Source organism: Camelus bactrianus, chromosome 4, assembly GCF_048773025.1.
Source record: "Camelus bactrianus isolate YW-2024 breed Bactrian camel chromosome 4, ASM4877302v1, whole genome shotgun sequence".
Lineage (NCBI taxonomy): Eukaryota > Metazoa > Chordata > Mammalia > Artiodactyla > Camelidae > Camelus > Camelus bactrianus.
Window position 1 is genome coordinate 87,167,629 of NC_133542.1, and position 25,526 is coordinate 87,193,154.

The 25,526-nt window shown below is 40.2% G+C and overlaps 1 long non-coding RNA gene and 1 other non-coding gene across 2 annotated transcripts in view; both read left to right on the forward strand.

The window, feature by feature from the left end:
• LOC141577548 (uncharacterized) overlaps positions 1–25,526 on the forward strand; it is a 169,411-nt gene that overhangs the window by 9,376 nt on the left and 134,509 nt on the right. The gene's annotated exons all lie outside the window — the stretch shown is intronic.
• TRNAA-AGC (transfer RNA alanine (anticodon AGC)) lies at positions 17,248–17,320 on the forward strand. Its single transcript has one exon. It is a non-coding gene; the product is annotated as a tRNA-Ala (tRNA).

Consider the following 25,526-nt stretch of genomic DNA (forward strand, 5'->3'; position numbering starts at 1 on the left):
CGTTTCCCTGCCCCCTGAAGCTACTCTGACGTCTTCCTCTCTAAGTGGGGTGGGAGACGGGACTGCTCACAATCAGCTGAGGTTTTGGGGTTTAATTGACTCACGCGGTGGATGCTGTGCATGGGAACAGGTGGAAATCTGGGCTTCACCTTGGGTTCGAAATAGACAAAGTTGGTGCCAGCAGAGATCTAGTGTAGGGGTGGGTTTGGAGCAATGAAAATCAACCAGGGATTTAGTTGTATGTTCAGAATCAGGCAGTTGAAATGGGTGTGACCCGAATGCCCATTACCAGCTTGGATTGGTAAACAGTGTCAGGGCAGATGTCCTGACAAGCCCTGATTCTGCCTTGATGACTGACCTAATTTGCTGATTGAGTGTGCTGCGTTACAGTCTTTAATGTGGTCATTCGTGGTGCATGTGTTTACTGAGAACCTACTGTATGCCAGATACTGCTCTAAGTGCATAAAAATTGTAACAAATTTAATCCTCATAGCAACACTCTGCAGTAAGAAGTATCATTGTCCGATTTTATGGAAGAGGAGATTTAGACACAGAGGGGTTCCATAATGCACTTTAGATCCCACAGGGCTTGAACCCGGCAAGTCTGCACCTCGGCCCAGGCTCTTAACCACTTTGCCACACTGATTACTGATTCTCTTGCTAATGCTTCTTCCTCCCTCCCTTCCTTCTTCCCATCCATATGTCTTACCTTCCCTTTTCTATGCATGTCAGATTTGCTAAAGTATAATTAACATATGGTTAGACTATATTGTATTATCATATAATTAACATATGGTTATATTATCTTATTATATAATTAACATATGGTTATATTATAACATCATTAGTATACTGTTAATTATGCCATAATCAAGATACAGACATTTTCACCACCCCAAGAAGTTCACTGACTCTTTCTTCACCCTCTAGCCTCTGGCAGCCACTGATCTCTTCTCCCTCCCTGTCGTTTTGCTTCTTGGAGAAGGTCCCATGAACAAAATCAAGGAGTGTGTAGCCTTTGAAGAGCCTTCTTTCACACAATTTAATGCTATGAAATAGCTTTAGCTATTGATGTCGATGACCGCCCCAAGAACTGTTGTTTTCAGGTAGAGAATATGTAATTGCTCCATGAGCCCACGGAGGGGAGCCATTTCCACAGCAAAGATGTTACAGACGTGAAATGGAGCTCGCGTTCAGGATCCAACATCAGCTTTCTGGTTTAAAGATAGAGTTACATATTCACAAAACCTTCAGATTCCTAAAAGCACTATAATTTTACAATAATCAGACAGAACCATGTTCAAAAAGGCAATACAAGCATTTAACTGCAGTGATTTAAAGTAAAAATCTGTTGACTTTAGGTGGTGATACATCTCCCTAGGGCAGGTAAAAAACATCTTTTTTTCTCTTTGCACTCCATTCAGAAATAGTCAGCACCAAATAAAAGTTAGTTGTAGATAGCCATAGCAAGAGGTAATGTGTTTTTTTTTTTTCCGCTAGGTATTTCTTCTTTTTTTCCCTTTTTAAATTGAGTTATTGTTGATTTACAATGTATTAGTTTCAGGTATACAGCAAAGTGATTTAGTTACACACACATATACATATATATTCTTTTCAATTATATGTTATTACAAGATATTGAATATAGTTCCCTGTGCTATGTAGTAGGTCCTTGTGGTTTATCTGTTTTATATATAGTAGTGTGTATATGTTAATCCCAAACTCCTAATTTATCCCTCCCTTCCTCACCCCTTTCCCTTTTGGTAACTATAATTTGTTTTCTGTCTGTGAGTCCATTTCTGGTTTGTAAATAAGTTCATTTGTATTTTTTTTTTAGATTCTACATATAACTGATATTGTATGATATTCATCTTTCTCTGTCTGTCTGACTTCACTTAATATGATAATCTCTAGGTCCATCCATGTTGCTGCAAATGGCATTATTTCATTCTTTTTAATGGCTGAGTAGTATTCCATTGTGTGTGTGTGTGTGTGTGTGTGTGTGTGTGTGTGTGTGTGTGTGTGTGTATCAATCACAACTTCTTTATCCAGTCCTCTGTCAATAGGCATTTAGGTGGCTTCCGTGTCTTGGCTGCAATAGATAATGCTTGCTATGTGCTAAGTCTGTCATAAATATTGACTCATTTAATCCTCACAATGATCCTATAATTTTCAAAACAGTTATTATCACTTCCTTTTCATAGTTGAGAAATGGAGGCACAGAGAGGTAAGTGAACTGTCCAAGGTCACAGAGCTAGGAAGAAACAGACAGTCTGGCTGTAGAAATCACAGCCTCACAACTCACTATGCTGCCTTTCGGTAGCAGAGTTCATAAGGCTTCGCTGAATAAATGATTGAATGAAGGGGAAAATGAGAGAGCGAGATGGTGAAATAAGGCAGTTTAGGCAATTCTTCCAGTGATCAGAATTAGTATTTTCACTGGAGACCCAGAAAGAAAAGTCAAAATAGAGAAGTTGGTTCTCCAAACAGTTGCATGAAGACAGTACAAAGGTCAAGAGAAAACAGATGAAGATGAACATGTTTCATATATATTTTAATGTTGGAAACGTTGCCAAAAGTTCTCAAGGATAATGACATTGGGGAGAGTAGCAGAAGGTTTTGATCCAGATAAGCTGAACACGGGCATCAGAAATGCAGTTTCAGTGAAAAACATGTTGTGTTGTACAAAACTGAACTTTGTTATAGTTTCATTTCCCCATTTTTTATTAACATTTCCAAAGTTGCCTCATCTTATGGGGCTGTCATTAAAAGTTTTTCTCAGTTTTTTATTCCCATTTTTGGCAGCTGTTTTGAAATACTCTGGCTCAGCCATGTTTTCTTGGCTTTGATGATATGTGAACCCCAATTTACCTGGTGATAAAAGAAGTCTCACAAAGAAATCCAAAAAGTTAAACAGCTAAGCCAGTTTGCCCTGACTTAAAATGATTTCAGCCACACTACATTCAACACATAAAATACCAAAGATGAAAAAAGTAAATAGATCATTTATAACCCCAAAGAGAGGGAAAAAATATCTCTCAGAGACTCTTTGGAGAAAAAATATCTTACATGGAGACTGAGAGATAAGCTCTGTGGTCCTTGGAGAAGCTCGTGACCCATAGCTGTGTTCACTTTCAGATTATTTTCTTGGCTAAAAAAAATGGTAATTTACAAAAATTGACTTACGGAGACTCTGCTTTGCCAAGAGAAGTGAGAGAACCTAATTTTATTATGCTTGTGAGTCATCGTTTTTCCTCGATTCTGTAAAAAAGATTGTTAGGAAACTCATCAAATATTACTTAGGAATAAAACCAATGTTTGGGATTCATTTATAAAACAGAAATTAATTAATTCACATAATTAAATGTCATTTTAACTTCAAGGTGCTGTGAAAAAGACATTTGCCATTGAAGAGCTGCCTGCTTCCAGGCGTCAGTTGTTTGTACAGAAAGAAGCTTTTCTGTGTGTTTCCTTTCTGTTAAGAATAAGAAAGTCAGTCAGTCTTGGGGTTCTGGTCAACCGCTTGGCCTTCTGGTAGATAAGCTGGGAGGAGGGGTTGGGAGATCCCATACATGGAGGTAGGAACTCTCTTTCTTTTGTACTGTTACCTTGGGTGCATGATGACTAAGAACTATCACTTTATATATATATATATTTTTTTTTTTTTTTTTACATTTTTTTTTTGGTAGAAAATACTCCCAAATATGTTTCCTTGGAGAACCCAATACCTGGATGTACTGGGGACAGCCTGATACTGATCTATACTTCTTCTCTCAGAGAAGGATCCTAAGCATTTTCCGCATCTTGATGGAGCTTCCTTTTCCAAGAAAAAGGATTAAGATGGGTGTCTTAGAAATTGTATCTTCTTGGATTCTCTGCTCATCACACTGGGCACTTGAGAATGCTGCATGGTGGGTGAGGCCGGCTACAACTGTCTGAGAGCATAGCAGACACTTGCTGTGCTTTGTTCTAAGTACTTGACACACACACACACACATATATATATATATATATATATTTTTTTTTTTTTTTTGGTCTGGTTGTTCTTTATTTTTTAAACAACTTTATTGTGGTACAATTTCTGTACAGTAAACCACATATTTCAGATGTACAGTTTGATGAATTTTGATAGATGTGTACACCAGTGAAAGCACCACCACAATCAAGATAGCTAACATTTCCATCACTCCCCAGGAGGTACAAATTTCAAACTCCCAATTTATCCCTTCCCACCCTCTTTACCTGCTGGTAACCACAAGTCTGTTCTTTATGTCTGTGAGTCTGTTTCTCTTATAAGTACCTTACATATTTTTGCTCATTTAATTCTCAAAACAGCCCCTGGGATGGATGAAACTGATTCACAGATCAGGAGGCTGAGCTAGCCAATAAGTGCCAGGCTGGCTCTGAGGTCAGTTGTCTTAACCACTCTAATAGTCTGCTTCTGAAAATGGAAAAGCAGTTCATTTGTTTCTCTTCCCCCCTTGTTTTTGCATTAGAAGGATGGAATGCAATATCTTTGCTACTCCAAATCTTCAGGAAAATTTGGATATGAAATCTTCTAGACTCTCAACAGGAAAAAGAAAACTAGTTTGGGGCAAGTTTCTGGGTCTGATGAGCTATCTACTTTAGTGTGAAATAACTAGAGGAAAGTTGGGCTTGAGTTGCAAATGCCTTTGGAGGTAGGACGAGATCTCTGGGGGAAAGAGGAAGGGGAATTACAGAGGGCGTGCCCAGGAAAATGGGGCTGATCTGAGAGAAGGTGCCCAAGGAATAAGAGGAGACTCACCCCGGGAAGACTTGGGTGGGGTCATGGATTTAGCAAAAGGCTGTCATGAATGATGGAGCATGTTGCCACTTCTGTGACTCAGCGAGCCACCCCTGCTGATCTCCACCCACTTGCGTTGCCTCCTTCTTTTGAACCCGATCTGGGTCTGTGCGTTGCTTTAACCAACAGAATGAAGCAAAGGTGCTGGAGTGCCAGTGTGGACTACAGTTTTAAGAAGGACTGGTGGTTCTGATTGTGTGTTGCCTGGAGCCTCCAGCCGCCATATAATAAATCTGGATTTCCTGCTGGAGAGACCACATGGAGAGGCCATGTGGACAGGGAGAAGCCCTGGGATTACATGGAGGAGACCAAAGAGACCAAAGAACCCAGCTGACAGTGAGAACTGAGGCCACAGACCTACGACCCCAGTCAAGTGGCTCAGCCAGCTTCCAGCTGTTGGATCCATGTTAGTGGAGGCACCAGATGTAGGAGTGACAAAGCCCCAGCAGACATCGCATGGGACAGATGCGTGTGCGTGTGTATGAGTCTGTTGGTTCTGTCTCTGGAGAACCCAGACTATTGTAGCTGTCACTTTGCTACATATTCTCTGTGTTGCTGAAGAGAATAAGCTTGAGACCCTGTGAACAGGGACAGTGGTGAATGACCCCTTGTTACCTGTATTGGAGCAGTGATTGGACTGAGAATTTGGAGAATCTGGGGCTTGTGGCTCTGCCCCTCTGTGACCTGGGGGAAGCCAATCAATCTCCTTGGGCCCCAGGTTCATTATGGCTATAGCTCTCAAAAATTTCTGTCATTTAAATATGGTTATTAAGGTAAAAAAGAAACAATGGAACCATTGTTACTGCAGTAATGAGTGCTTAATCACGGCCCAGGTGGGGACCGTATAATAAGCTTTTTTAAATAAAGCTTTAAAAAGCGGGCATGTTTTGTACTTCCTACTTTCTGCAGTTTAAGTCATAGGAGCTGGAAAGAGGCGGATTCCTGGGGGTCACCATACTTAGTCAATTACCCAGGGACATTAACTGGCACACCTGTTCACATTTACCTTTTTATTACTTGGCCTCAGAGCCAATAAAGTTATAGTTTCATAATGCATTGATTGCTTTTAAGCATACTTTTTCTCCCAAGTGTCTGAGTGGATTGGGGAGAACAGCCGGGTAAGTGTCAGGGACCATCACTGAAAGGGAAACCCAAACGGATTCTCTCTGACCTAAGAGGCCTGATGGCCAGGCGGTGTGTCCTCTGGGCCTGGGCTGTTGGCTGTCTGGTTTTAGTGTGTGTTCGCTGCAAGGATTACGGGCCTGTGTAAGCGCGGTAGCCTGGCTCCTGGTGGAGGGTTAAGGAGGTCTCTGCTAGATCTGGGCTTTACCAGGCCAGTGTCTCATGTCATTAAATGCCCACTGGGGAGGAGTGGCTCAGGTTGCTCACGATAAAACAGCTGTGACCCGGGGCCTGCAAACAGAGGAGCTGTCTGATGTGTGATGGACACAGACCACGGGGCCCGAATAGCTTTGCAGTCCGTGCCTGTTAGCTGCTCTCTGACTCCTCAGGAGACCCCCTTTCTTGTTGCTTTTTCTGGGGACGCCTTCTCTGCACACACAGTGACTGTGGATTGGCTGCTGCTGTTCCATGTGGAATTCTGGAACCACAGAGAATTTAATACTTAGAGATGAGGGTTTTCAGATTCAATTTTAACCATGGCGACTTTGATGCAAAAGCAATGGGTGCAGGAGTGCAGTATGGAAGCTGGTAGAGGGAGTATTTCAGATCGGACGGGTTGAGGCAGAGTGCTCAGGCTGACACCTCCTGGGGCTGCTCCCTCCGCCCCCTCGAGGACCCCAAGGTGGGAGTTTCTAGCACCTGCGAGGCGCCCAACTTCTTCCTCTGACACATGTGGAAACTGAGGCCCAGGTGCACAAGGGGCCTTCCCAAGAGCACTCTGCCAGCAAGAGGTGCAGCCTGGGTGTTTTTTCCTGAAGCTTCTCCAAACCCCCGCACTAGTTTTACCCAAGACCTGCGGCCATGAAGGATTTTGGTTTGTTTTTCCCGGTGCCAGTCACAGTGGGTTGCTTCCCATGGTCTCTGGGAAGAAGATCTGCTGTCACATACCCCTTCTTGGAGATGCTTTGGTGAAGGGGCAGAGACCCAGCCTGAGCCGGCTGCCACATTTTCTAGTCCTGACCCCTCGCCATCCAGCTTTGGGGTGATGAGAAGTTTTTCTCTTTTCACTGGGCCACAGTCTCCTCATCTGGAAGATGAAACTCGGGACGTCTGGGATTCCAGTTTTATTAGCTTTCTGTTGCTTCTGAAACAAATTACCATGAATTTGGTAGCTTGAAACTACAGACATGTATTCTCTCACAGTTCTGGAGGCCAGAAGTCTGAAATTGGTTTTGCTGGGGTGAAATCGAAGTGTTGGCCAGGAGAGAACCCCTCTGGAGGCTCTCGGGGAGAAGCCATCAGCTTCTGGAGGCTGTGGACAGGTATGGGAGGGGAGGTACAAGAATTCGTAAGAGTGGGACATGTCTTTGAAAGCCACTCTTAAGCTGAAATGCGTTTCGAGAAATACAACAATTCTAAACATAACTTTTTTGTTTTTTATTTTTATTGTTTTTAAATTTATGTATTTATTTTACAATATTATATTTTAAAAGTTGAAGTATAGTTGATGTACATATTATATGTTACAGGTGTACAATATAGTGATTCACAATTTTTAAAGGTTATATTCCATTTATAGTTATTATAAAATACTGGCTATATTCCCCATGGTGTACAATGCATCCTTGTAGCTTATTTTATACCTGATAGTTTGTACCTCTTAATCCTCCACCTCCATCTTGCCCCTCTCCGTTCCCTCTCCCCACTGGTCACCACTAGTTCCTTCTGTACATCTGTGAGTCTGTTTCTTTTCTGTTATACTCACCAGTTTGTTGTATTTTTTTAGATTCCACATGTAAGTGATTGTCTTACAGTATTTGTCTTTCTCTGTCTGACTTACTTCACTTAGCATAATGCCCTCCAAATCTATCCATGCTGTACACCAGAAACTAATACAACAATTTTAAATCAACTGTACTTCAATTAAAAAATAACGAACCAGCCAACCCATTTAAAATATGGGCAGAAGAACTGAACATTTTTCCAAAAGAGGAAATGCAGGTGGCCAACAGGAACATGGAAAGCTGCTCAGTGTCACTAATATCAGGGAAATGCAAATCAAAATCACAATAAGATATCATCTCACACCTGTCAGGATAGCCATCATCAAAAAGAACACAAATAACAAATGTTGGCAAGGATGTGGAGAATAGGGAACCCTTGAGCACTGTTGGTGGGAATGAAAATTGGTGCAGCCAACATGGAAAACAATATGGAGGTTTCTCAAAAACCTAGAAACAGAACCACCATGTGGCTTTTCAATTCTACTCCTGGGCATATATCCGAGAAAAACAAAAACATTAATTCAAAAAGATACATACACCCTGCTATTAATTCTAAACAGATTTTTGATGGCAGTTCTTTTATTAAAATGCTGGCCACATTCAACATATCCATGGGCCAGATTCAGTTCAGAGGCCATCACTTTTCAACTCTTGGTTTATGAGATACACTCACCAAACATAGCGTTTGCCTAGCTGAGGGTGGGTGATGGTTTCCCCCAGGATCAGCATAAGGAGGGCCCAGTGGAGAGAAGCCACATCCACATTCAACCCTTGAGGTAACTGGGCTCACCCTGCAGTGTGGTTTCGAGTTGCCCTTCCACGAAGCTCTCTGTGCTGTTGGGCACACACTGACTCCTCTCCCCTGAATCCTTTTATACTTAGATTCGGCACTTGGTCTAGCCTTTGGTGTTTATTTCATAGCACGTTGTGAGAATCTGAGGGAAGGAAACATTTCAAACCTTTGGGGAGGCTCCTTGTATTGCTTGCTAGAGCTAATATATACGAAAATGTTACGTCAATTGTGAAGCATCCTATAAATGTTAGTTGTGGTTTTCCTTGTGGTTGTCAGTAGATGTCTTAATGTTATTGCCTAAATAAATGGTGGGTTAAGCCTACCAACCAGCCATCATCTTTTTTGGGGGGTACTTTATTTTCTTAGCAGACGACAAAGGGAGTAGGAATGGCAAGTTACCACCTTTTGCTTTGAGTCACCGCGCTGTCCTTCCAGTTACTATTGGTGTGCACTGAGGTAGATGTTAACGACTCTCTATTAGAGCCCGGCTTCTCTCTGCTTCCAGGCTGCTGCACAGGTTGTCCATCCCTGTCTCCTTGGAGTTAGGCATGGTCATGTGACTTGCTTTGACCGGTGAAATGTGAGTGGAAGGGACACCCCCAGAGAAGCCTTTAATTGATGGGTGGCACTCAACTCTCCAGCATCTTTTCCCAGCTTCAGCAAGTGTGGGAACATTTATTTGATGTGGAGAGGTGATGCTGAGTCATCACATGGAGGACAGCTGCCCTGAAGAGTGGCCATGACCTCTCAGAGATACTTCATGCTGCCATGAGTTGGGGATTTGTTTCCATAGATTAATCTGCACTTACTCTGACTGATAGAAGATTTCTTTCTCTCCCTCCCTCCCTCCCTCCCTCTCTCTCTTCTCTCTCTCTCTCATCATTAGTCCATCATCTAACAGTCCATTATATATTTAATAGGATATAATATAGTATCATATAATATTTCATATATATATGTATATGCACATATATATGTAGTGGCTTAATATATATATTCTATTAGGACATTATTTAACAAAAAGTCACAATACGCTACAGAGGAACACAGGCTTTGGAGTCAGACCTGGGTTTCAGTCCTGGCCCCATGGCTTATGTGTTCAGTGGCCTCTAAGACTCAGTTTCCCCATTTTTGAGACAGCAATAATTAGGACCAGCTTCTTTTGCCTGAGTGAAGATAAGGAATTGTGCAAGTTTCGTATCCATCACCTTGAGGTTTGAAGTGTGTGCATGAAGTGCATAACTGCTCAGACAGGTGAAGCAAGCAAGGCACCCGGAGTGCAGAATACAAGGAGCACCCGCAGCCAGGCTCCTACAAGAGTGGGAGTTCCCATACCTCTGTAAATGTCTGTCACTTCCCTGCCAGGAGGGAGTCGTGAGCTTCCTACTGGTCAGAGCCACGTCGGCTTCCTCTTTCTCCAGGGCCTAGTCCCTTGAGTGTGTGTAACATGATTTTCACTTATGGAGAGACAGACCAGCACTTTTTTCCCGGTAGTGAGAGTGAGAACTGATAGTTCAACAAAAATTCAACTGCTAGCCCTGGACCATCGACTTCTTTAGAAATAAACGTAGCTCTAGCTTTTCTGCCTCTGTCAGCTGTGATGCTTTGAAACAAAAGGGGGTCATGGGGGTCAGGAGTCAGGGTGGATTATCTGGGGTGTTTGGCGATGCCCTTTCAGTTCAGATCCACTGTGGTTGGCCAACTCCCAATCCACTTTGGACTGTGGTCAATGAAAGAGCTGGAGGCAGTCTTTACCCCGACGAGGCACAATTCCAAATTATTGGCTAAACTAGACTAAACTAGGAATCATGGAAAAAACTTGCCAGTGCCTTTTAATAGCTGAGTCAGTTTAGAGGTTTGGCTGCAAAACTATCAGTGTTCGAGACATTGCCTTTAGGACTATCCCAAGTTCATCAAGATAACATGCTGCGTGGGTCATTGGTTTTGTTCCTCCTCTGGCCTTTCTTCCCCAGCATTTACCAATCCTCTTGGCAGAAAAAGAGGACAGAGAACATTGCTTCTGCTTATTTTGCCTTCTTTCACCTGACCCAGGATGCATTAGGAAATGAACTTGGGAAAAGGCACTACTCTGGTTTATTTAGTTAATGTAGTGTTTCGATGTGTCAAACTAAACAATCCAATGAATGTCATGAATCCTCTATACTAAGGTTCGTTACCATCCTAGACAAATAGGATGATCATTTCATTTCACAGACACGGATGTTTCTGCTGTCATGTGATACATGCATTCCCCCAAATCTTGAGTTCTACAAAATTCAACACTAAAAACAACAAGGCTTCTTTTTGCTTTTGCACCTTTGTAACAAGATAGCACAAACAATCATCCTAAAAAGACAAACACATTTAAACACATTTTTAAAAATTGCCTAAAAAATAAAGAAATACTATTGGAATATAGAACTTTATCTTTGAAACAAAGGCGAAGACAGAGTGATTGAAGGAGATGTAAGGAAGGGAGAACTTGCTGAGTTCTGAAGACGAGGGTGTGATGCACAAAGTTTGGGGAGAACGGAGCAACGTGCCCTTGGTATACAGAGCACGTGGCAGAACTGAGCAAAGAGGAAGAACTGGCATCTCGTACAGTGTTGTAATTCTCCATGGTTTGCAGCTCTCCGCCCTGTTGGTGTACTTGGCATTCAGCTGTCTTCCACTTTAGTACGCTAGGACGAAACACATAAGAATCCATGTAGCTCTTATTACATCATGACATTATTTATTAATCACATCTGAAATAGGTTATGTTATCGAAATATGCATTATGGTAGAACAAACTGGATTGTGTTTATGGTCAGGCATGACCTGTTCTGATTGAGATCAAGGGAATTGTCAAGGAGTACCCACCAGCTGAATATTGACCGAAGAGACTCAGATGGTCTCTAGGTAACTTTTTTTCCCCACATAATTTTCTCTTTTATCCAGATGGGAAACTCCCACCCATCTTTTGATGTTGACTTACATTTAGTCAATGAAAGAGCTGGAGGCAGTATTTACCCCAACAAGGTACAATTCTGAATTACTGACTAAATTAATATTTAGTATTCATGAAAGAAACTTCTCTCTTTTTAAAAAGCATTAAATTCATAAGCAGATGAGTTATAGTTTAAATAAGAATAGTTACAAGTTTCAGAGTAAATGGATCCAGATTCGGATAAGAGAGGGAGTTTGGCCACCCAATTTTTCTTCTTGTCGCAGTTGGCAGGGGAGATTGTTACCCTGAAGGCATCTAGATATTTTTGGAAAAACAAAATCTTAAGCTTTTTTTTTTTTTAAACTATTTGGATTCCTGGCAAAATCCCATATATATTTGCTGTTTTTGGTTTAGTTTTTGCTGAGTACTTTGTCTATTAACTTTAAAATCGAAGTGTTGTTCAGGGGAGATGTAATCTGTACAATATGTTTCTGATTATTTGTGTGTAACTCAGCGAAATGGTGTTTGGTCAGAGTTTTTTTTTTTTTTTTTTCATCTCTTTAATTTTCATTGAATCTCTTGAATTTTTTTTCCCCATTTCCTTTCCTTGGCTTTAACTTAATGATGCCCTTTTCATGGATAATAAAATCTTTGCATTTTGAGAGGCTCAAATTTTGTCAAAACATCAATATTCCCAAAGTGGGACATGATACATTTCCCATGAGGAATGTTGGGCTGTTTAGAAGTTGGAGGTGGGGCTTGAAAATTTTGTACTGCTTCTCTTATTTATTGACTTGTCTCTTTGTTGATGGTTCTTAAGGCTAATGTGGTTATTAGAAATAACGATAAAATACAAAACAACAACTAAAGCAACCCTCCCACTTTTGTTAACCCCTTCTCCCCTGCACAAACATGTAAATTCAATCTCTAATCACCACTTGAAAAAAGAATAGCTTTTTTCAAAAGAAGTAACCAAGTTTAAAGAATCTGAAGTATTTTTCATGGGCTGAAAAAGTAACAAGTGTATTTATGACCCGTCAACTTTGAGATAGTGTTAAATTCTTTTGGGCAGTTTAACTTACTTTTCTCTCTTTAATTCTTCCAAATGTCTTCTTTTATCTAATTTTCCCTGTTACTCTGTCTTCCTAAGTGAACTCGCTCAGCATTTCCAGATTTCATGACTGTGACAAGTGTCAGGGAGCCCTTGGCTCCCAGACCGCTGGGCTGGCATGCTGGCCTCAGCGGGACCCCACGGGAGGACAGCTGGTATCCGAGAGACTCAGGCGGGCCCCTGGCTCTTCAGTGGGTCCCAGGCTGGGAGCAGCCTTCATCTGCAGAGGGCAGGCAGGACTCTGGCACTTGCTTTTGAGCATCAGCTGTCTCCAGTTTCCCCAGGAGCTTTCAGAATGTTTGTGAATTCAAGTGGGAATTGGGATCTGGGCAAAAAAAAAACAGAGGAGGGCAAAAAAAAAAAAAAAAAAAGAGATGTGGCATTTATTCTTTGCTTAAAATGATCCCACTGTGCCGTGAAATGCAGGGCCATATCCCCCCCCCACCCATGGAACACACATTTCCTCTGGATAACGCCTACATGCACAAGCTGAAATCTTGAATCCTGACTGCTTTTATTTACATGTACTTTTTAGCTTTAATTTATGATATGGTATGCTTGGGTTTAAACTGTATTTCCTTCAGCCTTCAGCAATGCAGATTATTTCAACTAAATAAAATTAATAACTTGTTTGGTTTCCAGATTCACTGCCTGGGGTGGGTTGGAGGGTCAAGAAAAATAGAAGGAATGCAATTATACCAAACCCAATTTAAGAATAGCATTTAATATTTTTTAAATAACAGCTTTAGTGAAATGTAGTTCACGTACCATCAAATTCAGTTTTTAAACGTATACAATTCAGTGTTTTTTTTTACAGTATATTCACAAAGTTGTGCAACCATCACCACTATCAAATTTCAGAACATTTTCATCACCCCCAAAAGAAACCTGGTACACTTTAGCAGTCACCCCCCATTCATCTCTCCCCCATTCCTTCTCAACCATTAATCTATTTTTGTCCCTATGGACTTGCCTATTATAGACATGTTATATAAATGAAGTCTTTTGTGACTGGCTTCTTTTACTTAACATAATGTTTTCAAGGTTCTTCTATGTTATAACATGAATCAGAACTTCATTCCTTTTTTATTGCTGAATTGTATTCCATATATATAGTATATACACACACACCGCACATTTTATTTATCCATTTATCAGTTGATGGATATTTGAAGACATTTTTGGCTGTTACCAATAATGCTGCTATAAACATTCATACACAAGCTTTTGTGTGAACATGTTTTCAGTTCTCTAGGATATATAGCTAGCTGGGTGGAATGGCTGGGTCATGAGATAACTATATATTTAACCTTTTGAGGAGCTGTTTGATTGTTTTGCAAAGTAGCTGCACCCTTTTAAATTCCTACTAGCAGTGTATGAGAGTTCTAATTTCTCTACACCCTCACTAATACCTGTTATTATTGTTCTTTGTTATTTTGGCCTGTCTAGTGGGTGTGAGCTGTTATCTCATTGTGGTTTTGATTTGCATTTCCCTGATGGCTAATGATGTTGAACACCTTTTCATGTACTTGTAGGCTATTTGCATATCTTCTTTGGAGAAATATCTATTCAGATCTCTTAAGCATTTAAAAATTGAATTGATTTGTCTTTTTATTGTTGAGTTGTAAGAGTTCTTTATGTATTCTTGATACAGGTCCCTTATGTATAATTGCAAATATTTCCTCCCATCCTGTGGGGTGTCTTTTCACTTTCTTAGTGGTTTCCTTTAAAGCACAGAAGTTTTAAATTTTGATGAAGTCCAGTTTATTTTTCTTTTTGTCAATTGTGCTTTTGGTGTCCTAAGAAACTATTGCCTATCCAAGGTCATGAATATTTACTCCTGTGTTTTCATCTAAGGGCTTTATAGTTTTAGCACTTAATATTTGGGTCCTTGATCCATTTTAAGGTAGTTTTTTTATATGATATGAAGTAGGATTCCACTTCCTTTCTTTTTCAGTGAGTATCTAGTTGTCCCAGCACCATGTGTTGAAAAGACTATTCTTTCTATCAGATCATCTTGGCATCCTTGTTGAAAATCAAGGTTTATTTCTGGACTCTCAATTTGATTCCACTGATGCCTGTGTCTCTCATTATGCCAGTACTGCACTGTCTTGATCATTGTAGTCTTGTAGTGAGTTTTGAAACTGCAAATTATGAAGTCCTCCAACTTCTTTTTTTTCAGGTAATTATTGTAAGTCTATTGCATTTCCATATGAATTTTAAGATCATCTTGTCAATTTCTGCAAAAACAGCATCTGGGATTTTGATGTGAAACAGAATTTATTTAAAAAAGATGAACAATGCAAAGAGATGATAACTTAACCACTGCCATTATATTTGTCTTAAAAAAATGATTGTGAAGTGCATGTGTAGTGACTGAGAGAGGCAGACTAAATTGTAGAGCACATTTAGAATCAGGGAGGTCTGGTGGATTCCTTCTGGGCACAGCACTTGCTAATATGATTTTGTGTAAGTTACATAACTTATCTGTTTCCTCAGACAAATGATTAAGTTGGAATAATGATGAGTACATTGTAGGGTGATTATAAGGATCACAACTAACTTGTTTTCTGTGCTCCTTGGACATTGCCTGGCACACTGGTGCCCAGTGTATAGTAACAGTTATTATTGTTTTGGACATGCCCCCATTCTTCTCTTAAGAAGAGAATTAGAAGTAATGAGAAAAATTGTAGACCTAATTTCACAGACTGTCATATTAATGAGAATTCTTTTTTTTTTTAAATTGAAGTATAGTCAGTTACAATGTGTCAATTTCTGGTGTAGAGCATAATGTCTCAGTCATACATATATATACATATACTTGTTTTCATATTATTTTTCATTAAAGGTTACTATAAGATATTGAATATAGTTCCCTGTGCCATACAGAAGAAATTTTTAAAATCTATTTTTATATATAGTGGTTAACTCAATGAGAATTCTTGATATCAACTTGTGAATAACTTATTAAAAGAAGTCTTGGCTTCTTCACTTGTTGGAATCGAAATAAGCAGGACAACCCACAATGTGGGGCATTTTAAAGTAAACTATTTCCTGAAAAGAGAAGAATATAATACACCCATGATTGTCAATGTACAATGTGAGGGCTGTGGAGGTCCAAGCCATAATACTAAGCCTTCTCCTTGGTCATTCTCTTAGAGTGTACTGTGGAGGTTCCAGAAGCTAGGTAATATGTGATGTCATTACTCCGATGGCTCATGGAGTGTGGGTTTCTGTACTCTTGTGTTTTAGACTTTTTTTGTAAGTTTTAATATCAAATACGGTAGATCTCAATAGACATAACTCTTATAAGCAAAAGTTCTTTGGGGTCTGCCATAATTTTTTTTCTTTTTTTCTTTTTAACATTTTTTATTGATTTATAATCATTTTACAATGTTGTGTCAAATTCCAGTGTTCAGCACAATTTTTCAGTCATACATGGACATATACACACTCATTGTCACATTTTTTTCTCTGTGAGCTACTATAACATTTTGTGTATGTTTCCCTGTGCTATACAGTATAATCTTGTTTATCTATTCTACAATTTTGAAATCTCAGTCTATCCCTTCCCATCCTCCGCCCCCCTGGCAACCACAAGTCTGTATTCTCTGTCTATGAGTCTATTTCTGTCCTGTATTTACGCTTTGTTTGTTTGTTTTTGTTTTTGTTTGTTTAGATTCCACATATGAGCGATCTCATATGGTATTTTTCTTTCTTTTTCTGGCTTACTTCACTTAGATGCCATCATTTTTAAAAGCATTCTGAGACCAAAAAATTGGAGAGCTGCTGTTATAGACGAACCCTTAGATACCAGTAACATTTCTGAGTATCTTCTATATACCCAACACTGTGCTAAAAATATTTTCCTAGCATCGTCTCACTGAAGCCTGATGACAAGCCATTGTTGTAGCTCATTTTCGTGATGAGGACACTGAACCCGAGAGGCATTAAATAAATTGCTGAGGGTCACATGGCTGGTAAGCAGCAGAGCTAATATTTGAACCCATTATGTCTTGTTTCCTGGGCTCTGTCTTCAGATTCTGTAGCCTTGGAGACTCAAAGGATATTAAACTTCCCAGCGAACCCCTCCTCTGGGATCTGAGGAGCTGAAAGTCTGAGGTATGTGCTGAGCCCACTTTTAGAAGCCAGTCTTGGATTATGAATCTCTAGCTGGCTGATTGGAATGAAAACCCGAGGCCAAGACTGTGTCCATAATATTCCCAGAGATCTTGCCTCGACACTCCCAGCTCTTTCAGAGAGGGGTTTGTTGGCTGCCCTCTGTCCTTTACCTCGTTAGATTTATGAGCTCCTGACTGTGGCAGACAGAGCTGGCCCGCGCCTCAGGTCCTGCTGGGGGAGCTGATTAATCATGAGCTCCCGAGACTCCGGCGGGAGTGGAGCAGCCAGGGAGGTTGTGGATGGGGCTGCGGCTCGGCATGCAAGCTCCTTCTGGTGCCAATGTCTCCACTTTGGGCGTTTAAGAAACAAAAGTGGACTGAGATAGCAAAGGGGGCTGGAGGTGTGGGCTTTCATAACCACTGTTAGAAAGAAAGGAAAAACACGAAAAAAAATCCCAGCATTTTTACATTGTAAAAAATTACTGATCTAGACTTATATGATGTTATGGATATCTGAAACTTACCCAATTAATTTCCACTAATATAATGTCTTAAAAAGTGGGGAGGGTATAGCTCAGTGGTAGAGCACATGCTTAGCATGCATGAGGTCCTGGGTTCAATCCCCAGTACCTCCATTAAAATAAATCAATAAACCTACCCCCCCCAAAAAAGAACAAAATGAAACAAAAAAAAAGTCTCAAAAAGTTACTATTTATTATGTATGTGACCCACAGGAGACCTCAAGAGTTGACTTTGCCCATGCTCCCAAGCCATGCCCAAGCCCACCTTTGGTGGGTGCACTGGCCCTGTTCTCCCCCAATTTCTTTATGAAGAAACTAAAGACCAAAAAAATCTCAGTGGTTTGTTTGAGATCCCACAGCTGGTCGACAGCACAGACATCATACTATTTTCCCTTTTCCAGATGTTCCATATTTCTGGATGTTAAAGACCAACAAAATTAAAAAAAGAAAAAGAAAAAAAAAACGGGAAGTAGGGGGAGAAATAGAGGAATATAACAGAATTGCCAACTTTTTGTTTTAACAAGTAAAGGCATTAAGAAGCCATAACCACTATCTGATGTCAGCACTTCTCATAAAAGAGAGTACATTTATGTGCATTTTAATGTACTTTAATAGCTCAAATTTAGCTCTGTGCACCACTCTCTATTTTCCTATCTTATTTGAAGGCAGGCTGGAGTAAACTTTGCCAAAGATCCCTCTTTGTCCTGAAAGATCACTGCTGAGCTATACTTTTAATTCAAGAAGAAGGTGGAGCATAACCCTCCCGTGGTCTCTTTTTTGGGGGGTAAGAGTGAGCCCTGATTTCTGAATAGCAGGTGTGACTCCTAATGCTTATGAGCTGAGCCCCCAGGGCTGAGCTGCAGGCAGAGTCCTCTGAATTCCCATGAGGACAGTGTCCACCTGACTTTGGTTCCTGTCTCCCTATCTGGGCCATTAAAGTAACAGATGAAAATCTGTGGGATGGCTTTCCTTGTCATTTTCACTTGGATCCCAAACTTGCACGAAGGACCAAAAGGTTTATGCAAGCGTTCACCCTCTCCACTAACTGTCTAACCTTCCACAATTAGGGCTCTGCAAGAAATCAAGGCTCTGGTTTTCACGTAGGCTGAACGCAGCTGCCCACAACTAGTTAAAGAGAAGTAAGTGAGCTTGCTTGGATTCTTCTATGACCTCGGTAATAATAATCCTTGGCTTTCTGCTCTGATGGAAGTTATAAACATTAAATCAAAATAGGCGAATGTGATGGCACCATGTCTGCTAATTATTGATCATAACGTGAAAAAAATGCCTCCCCTCAAGCTGTTCCATTTATTCCTAAGTCTCAGCAAAAAGGGCACCGTCAAGGTGAACATGTCCAGCACACTGGTAGGATGACCGAAAGGCTTGGTCCTTTCAGGTGACTGGCTGGCCAGTGGGGTGATCAGAAAGTTCAATCCTAAATCCTGGAATAATTTTAGGAACTCCTAGGCCTTCTAGGAGGTTCTGGGAAGTCTGAATTAAAGTGGGTTATGGGGAATTTCCTCGAGCAGTGACCAACACCCAGGATGATGAAACCCTTACCCATATGCCCGGGACACTAATTATTAGACACTATTCTACACCCATACAGTGTCCTCTTGGTTTACTGCCCTGTTCCTGACAACCTATGCCCTAATCTCCCATCTCTGGATTTGTTTGGGAAATTCTGGAATCAGTCTAGTCTTTCTGGGGGCTGCTGAGTTGTTTGCTCCTTGGCGTGATGATGACAGTTTAATCAGGGTTGAGGCTGCGATTAAAGCAAACTAATAAGTGTTTCCTGAGATCGACAGTGTGTAAGACTATATTGCAGGTTCCTGACCTTGGTCACCTGGTTGCAGGTCGTGGGAAAGGGTCAGCTTGTCAGCTAAGAGTATTCATTTATTTGGCACATGATCTGTTTAGTACATACTTCCCATTTGATCTCACCGAACAATACTGCCAGTCTCTCCATTTTACTGAAGCTCAGAGAGGCAGGTGTCTTGCTGGAGGCCATGTGGCTAACAAGTGAGAGGACTGAGGGGCACGCGGTGCTAACTCTAGAGCTGACTAAGCCATTTTATAGTGGTTCCCAGCCCTCTTTTCCAGCCTCTGTCCAAGAAACAAAGCACAAAACTGCACCTGGAACCACCAGCACATCTCAAACTCACTGATCTTTTTCATTTTACCACTTTTGTGTAGCATTTCTGTAGTCATGGTGATCTTACCAACCTGATCCCAGCTACCCGAAGGGTCATAGTGCTGGAGAAGAACGTACTGGCGTGCTTCTCTGTGTAAAGATCCAACTGACCAAGACCCAACTCCATGAACCTCAGGCTGCAGGAGCTGCCTGTCTGACTCCCTCCAGTCTGCTCGGGAGACTGACCCTCCTTCAGCTGGGAGATGGCTGATCTTTTTTCCTTCTTGCTGCTAAAAATGGCCATTGGGTGTGGGGCCTGCCTTCCTGAACCATAAATTACAAATGCAGGTTCAAAAAGGCCTTCAGTGGAATTGGAGATTGATTCTCAGGCCAATTAGATGCTCGGAGTCAGCTTGTATGACACTGGCCATCACTAAGTTTGAAATATGGGCTTTGCTACTTTCCAGGCCTGGGCTGCAGAAATGCCTGGAACTTTAATGACCTTCTCTGTCCATTAAGGGATCTGATAGACATGAAGTTTTATAAGGTAAGGACCAAAAATGGATCAGGTTTTTGGTGCCAAAATTCCATTAGGCCTGCAATAAAGGATGCATTCGATCTATTTAGCAGATACATTTTGAGGTAGTGAAACTAAGTAAAATAATAAGGCCTTTTAAATTTCATGTTTATTTGAGGCACTGATCATTCAGCAGAGAAATGTTCTTAGTAATAGGTTTTTCTGTCCTATGTTTCTTCAGAGGCCTACTTACTTCTCTCTTTTCCTTGGGGGTGAATTATGATATGTTGGCTCATGGGGAAAGACTCTGGACCTCTGCCCGTTCTTTCCTTAAACTGCTTTCTGTTTAATTCTGTTACCAAATGGGCCACAGGGACAGGAAGCAAATCCCCCAGCTAGCTCTCATTACCGGGTTCAGCTCTGCCTCCTTAGTATTGGTCCTCTCCTCTTTAACTAAAGTGCAAAATCATTTGGTTTGTCCTGAGTTTATTACTAACATTCATATGACTTGAGAGAAGATGGGTCAAGAGAATGAGTTGAACGTATCCATCTACCACCTTTCTAGTTCTTGAAGTGATATGAGAAGTTGCTAAAAAGAATAAGTCCTTCGGGACAAGAAGAGATTTCACCACCAGCGAGCCAGAAATTTTATTCCTGGAATATAAGAGTCTAGGGGTATATTTTCAGGGAAACCAGAGGGTAAATAATGTAGGTGCAAAGCAAGCTTAGGGGAAAATCATTGTAGAGATAAAAGCAATTTCAGTGATGCTCCAGTTTCATCCATGTTTAGCGGCTCGGGTATAGATGAAGAGTAAATAGAGCTGGGTTTAACCAGCATTGGCTTTGCCCAGGCTTCTGATGGTAGGAGACAGGAAAGGAGCGTGGGTCACATGTGCACAGAAAGTTGAGAACCTGTGCACAGAATGACCAGAGTGACAGTCTATGGTGTCTAGTTTGAAAGGGAGAGAAGTGACAAAGGAGTGTGTTCAATCATCCAGGGTCCTGGGGGGTGAGGGACTGTTGACGATTGATTCTAGGAGTCGTGGTAGTGGTCAGAAGACCGACAGTACGATGCTTAAATCTGAAATGCTGGAGGTGGTGCAGCTACACGTCAAGATAAGGTCTAGGAAGGGACCACAGGAGCTGCTGTTTGTATAGACAAAGTGGAGGAAGATACCACTATTGAGTGTGGAGGGCCAGGAGCCCTGTCTTCCCCAACAAAACCAAAAGCCCATAAGAAGTCAGATCAAACCCAAACAACAACAAAACCCCATCAGCACCGCTACGAAAATATACCCGAACATTGTTTAACAGGAATGCTCCTACAACAAAACAACTCAAGAACAATTAAAAATAAAAACAGCAAGCAAATTGTGGGCAAAGGAAAGCTAAGCACAGGAATATGGATGGCTGATAAAGATAATGTCTCAGAGAAAAGCATTAAAGGCAAAAAAGAGTTGTTTCTAGATGGGGGAGGGTATAGCTCAAGTGGTAGAGCGCATGCTTAGCATAGATGAGGTCCTGGGTTCAATCCCCAGTACTGCCAATTAAAAAAATAAATAAATAAACTTAATTACCTACTCCTCCCCCCTGCAAAAATACCATAGGACATCACTCATATGTGGAATCCAAAAAAAAAAAAAAAAAAAAAGACAAATGAACTTATTTACAGGACAGAAACAGACTCATAGACATAGAAAATAAACTTATGGTTACCAGTGGGGAGAATGGTTGTGGAGGAATAAATTATTAGTTCCAGATTTGCAGATATTAACTACTATACATAAAATAGATATACAAATTTCTTCCATATAACACAGGGAACTGTATTCAATATCTTGTAGTGGCCTATAATGAGAAAGAATATGAAAAAGAATATATGTATGTATATGTATGACTGACACATTATGCTATACATCAGAAATTGACACAACATTGTAAGCTGACTATACTTCAATTAAAAAAAAAGTTATTTCTATTTGGTAAAATTTATAGTCCACAAGGAAGATGTAATCATGATGAATCTTTATGTTCCTAGCAATGTAGATTTGAAATATATATATAAAGTCAAATTATTAAGAGAAACAAACTCACAATCATGTTGGCAAACATTAGGAAGATAATATAATAAAGTATAAAAGGCATAATTCAAACAGCTGTTATACATACCCTTCTTAGTTTATACGAAGACATTATGCACATGTACATGTTTTGTTCTTATTTCAGAATCTGCAAACGTTAAAAAAAAAACTAGCTGCTGAACATGTGTACCATGTAAACAGCTAACAACACTTGAGGTCCCATTAGCTAATAGAAGAAAATTTCAAGTTTATCAATAGGTAGCTGATTGTTTCTATCACACCAAAGCTTAAGTCTTAAAACGAAGGAATAAAATCTGCTCCAGCAATTTAATAGGATTCCACCTCCAACTTTCATTCAGTCCCTGTTCATATCTAAGACATAAGCCTTAAGGGTCATTAAATTCCCATTTGAACTGGTTGCTGGCTGTCAGTTAATATGCAGACTGCTCTAGCCTCGCCCCCTCCACGCTTATGCACAATGCTTTGAATGTTCTGTGTTTTCCTTGCCTTTGACTGCCATTCCATCCCAGGATTCTCATTTCCTTTTCTCCTGTGTTTTGGCCAGCATAATTTTGGCAGTTAAAAAAAAAAAAAAGCCTTCTCTGTCCTTTTCTCATAGCCTTCATTTCCATTTTAGTCTATTTTGGATATTTTTTCTGTAATGTCTTCAATGTGCTTTATTTCCTGTTTTTACAAGCTTTATATAACTTATGAAAAGTGTGATCCAAGACTTGTCTAGGTTAGGGGATTATTATTATATTTTTACGGAATTATGGATTATATTGATCTACAGAGCATACACTGGCCATTGCTGTTTGCAGGGCTGTCTTTAGATGGAATTGACTAGAGGTAATTTTCCAGGGCTCTGCACCTTGGTGACCTGGGGAGGCAGCTGGTGGGAGGCATATGTAGGCAATTAGCATATATATACACCATATGCCTTCACATTTCCAAAGCAAAAAAAGATGAAATAGTTTCTGCTCTTCTTCCAGCCCAAATTCCTTATTTTTCATGTTAACAGTGCTTTATTATATTCCTTAAATGCGTAAGTCTTATGTATTCGGCACAATAAATTTTGGCAAATTTATGTACCCTGATTGAAATAGAAAACATTTCCAGCATCCTAGGAAGTTATCTCATACTTCTTCCCAGTCAATTCTTATCCAACAACCCCTAACTCCAAGCAACCACTGACCTGTTTTCTGTCATTACGGATTAGTTTTCTGTGTTCATGAACCTCATATGAATGGAATCATATATACGTGTTCTTTTGTTTATGCATCTCACTCCACATATTTTTTGAGATTTATCTATGTTATCAGTAGTTTCTTTTCTTTTCTTTTCTTTTTTTTTTGCTTAGTATTATTCCTTAGCATGAATATACCACAATTTGTTAATCCATTTTCCAGCGGATGGACACCTGGGCTGTTTGCATCAGGGTGTGTTATTTATGCATCAGTCTTGTTATGAACATACTAACAAGTTGTTTCTCTTGGTATATATCTAGGAGTGTTGTTGCTGGGTCTTAGGGTGGGTGAATACTTAAATGTATCAGAGAGTGCCAGTTTGTTTTCAAAATGATTGTACAATGCTAAACCCCCACTAGCAGCGTGTGGGGGTTTTAGTTGCTCTACACTCTTGTCAACACTTAGTGGAGTCGGCTTTAATTTTAGTTTTTCTGGTGAGTGTGTAAAGGTATCTCTTTGTGGTTTTGCTCTGCATTTCCCTGATGACTAGTCATGCTACGCACTTTTTCATACCCTTACGGACTGTCTTAGCCCATTCCGGATGCTATGACAACAATGCCACAGACTGTTTGGCTTAACCACAAATTTTTATTTCTCATAGTTCTGGAGACTGGGAAGGCAGTGCCCAGTGAGGACCAAATCCCTGGCCATTTTTCTTGCTGCATCCTCACTTGAGAGATAAAGAGAGACAGAGACAGAGACAGAAAGATTGAGATCTCTCGTGTCCCTTCTTATGAAGGGCACTGCTTCCATTCATGAGGGCTCCACCCTCATCACCTAATCACCTCCCAGATGTCCCACTTCCTCATACCATCACATTGGAGGCTTTGAACACATGAATTCTGGGGGGGGGGGCAGGTTCCATCCATCACATCGAGCATTTGAATATCTTCTTTTTGTGAAGTATCTGTTTAAGTTTTAAGCCAATTTTTAATGGGGTCATTTGTATTTTTAATATTTTATTCCCCTTCAAAGGGCTATATGATTAATAGACTTTAATCAAGAGCCAACTAGATGCCCAGAATTGCCCCAGGCTTTCAGATTTAATATCTTAATCATGACAACAAACTGTAGAGGTCAGTGCATTAGTCCCATTTTACAAAATAGGAAGGGTAAAATCAGCGAAATGACATTCTTATGGAATAAATCTTCAGACACATTGAAAAACTCTCTCAAAGATGAAGCTTTCTGGCCTTGGATGTTCAGTGTCACCAGAGAAAAATGCAAGAGAGAAGATTTTTCAGGAAAATTCAGTATCTTTGAAACTAGTCTTGGCTTAAAAAAAAAAACCAAACTTTTAGAATAGTTAAATATTTACATAAGTTGCAAAGATAATGCAGAGAATTCTGATATATCCATCTGGTCTTCTTCTTCTTCTTTTTTTAATGGCTTTGTTCACTATTTACAATAGCCAAGACATGCAAATAGCCCAAATATCCATTGACAGATGACTGGATAAAGAAGTTGTGGTATATCTATAAGGAATACTACTCAGCCATAAAAAAGAACAAAATAATGCCATTTGCAGCAATATGGATGGACCTGGAGATCGTCATTCTAAGTAAAATAAGCCAGAAAGAGAAAGAAAAATACCATATGATATTACTTATATGTGGAATCTAAAAAAAAAAACAAGACAAATGAATAATTTATAAAACAGAAGCAGACTCACAGATGTAGAAAACAAACTTATGGTTACCAAGGGGGAAAGGGAATGGCAAGGGTGAAATTGGGAGCTGGAGATTTTCAGATACTAACTACTACATATAAAATAGATAAGCAACAAGTTTCTACTGTGTAGCACAGGGAACTGTATTCAGTATCTTATAGTAACCTATAATGAAAAAGAATATGAAAAGGAATATATATATGTGTATCTATGACTGAAACATTATGCTGTACACCAGAAATTGATACAGCATTGTAAACTGACTATACTTCAATGAAAAAAAAAGTGAAAAATGGTTTTGTTGGGTTATAATTCATATACTATCAATTACTCTATTTACAATGAAATGTTTTTCAGTATATTCACATATATGTGACATGCAGCCATCAGCAATGCCAAGTTGGAAGCATTTTTAATCATCTCAAGAAGAAACCCTATTCCCTTTAGTTGTAACCCATCTACTCCCCTGTAACTCTTCTCGACCCTGGGCAGCCACTAATTCGCTTCTATCTCTAAAGATTAACCTGTCCCGGTCTTTCATATGAATCGAGTCATATGATATGTGGTCTTTTGTTCCTGGCTGCTCTGGGTCCTGGCCGTTCTAAGGCTGCTGAGGTCACCATCACCCTTGTCCTGTTCTCCCTGGGTGCGCTGCAAACTCCATTGCCCTTT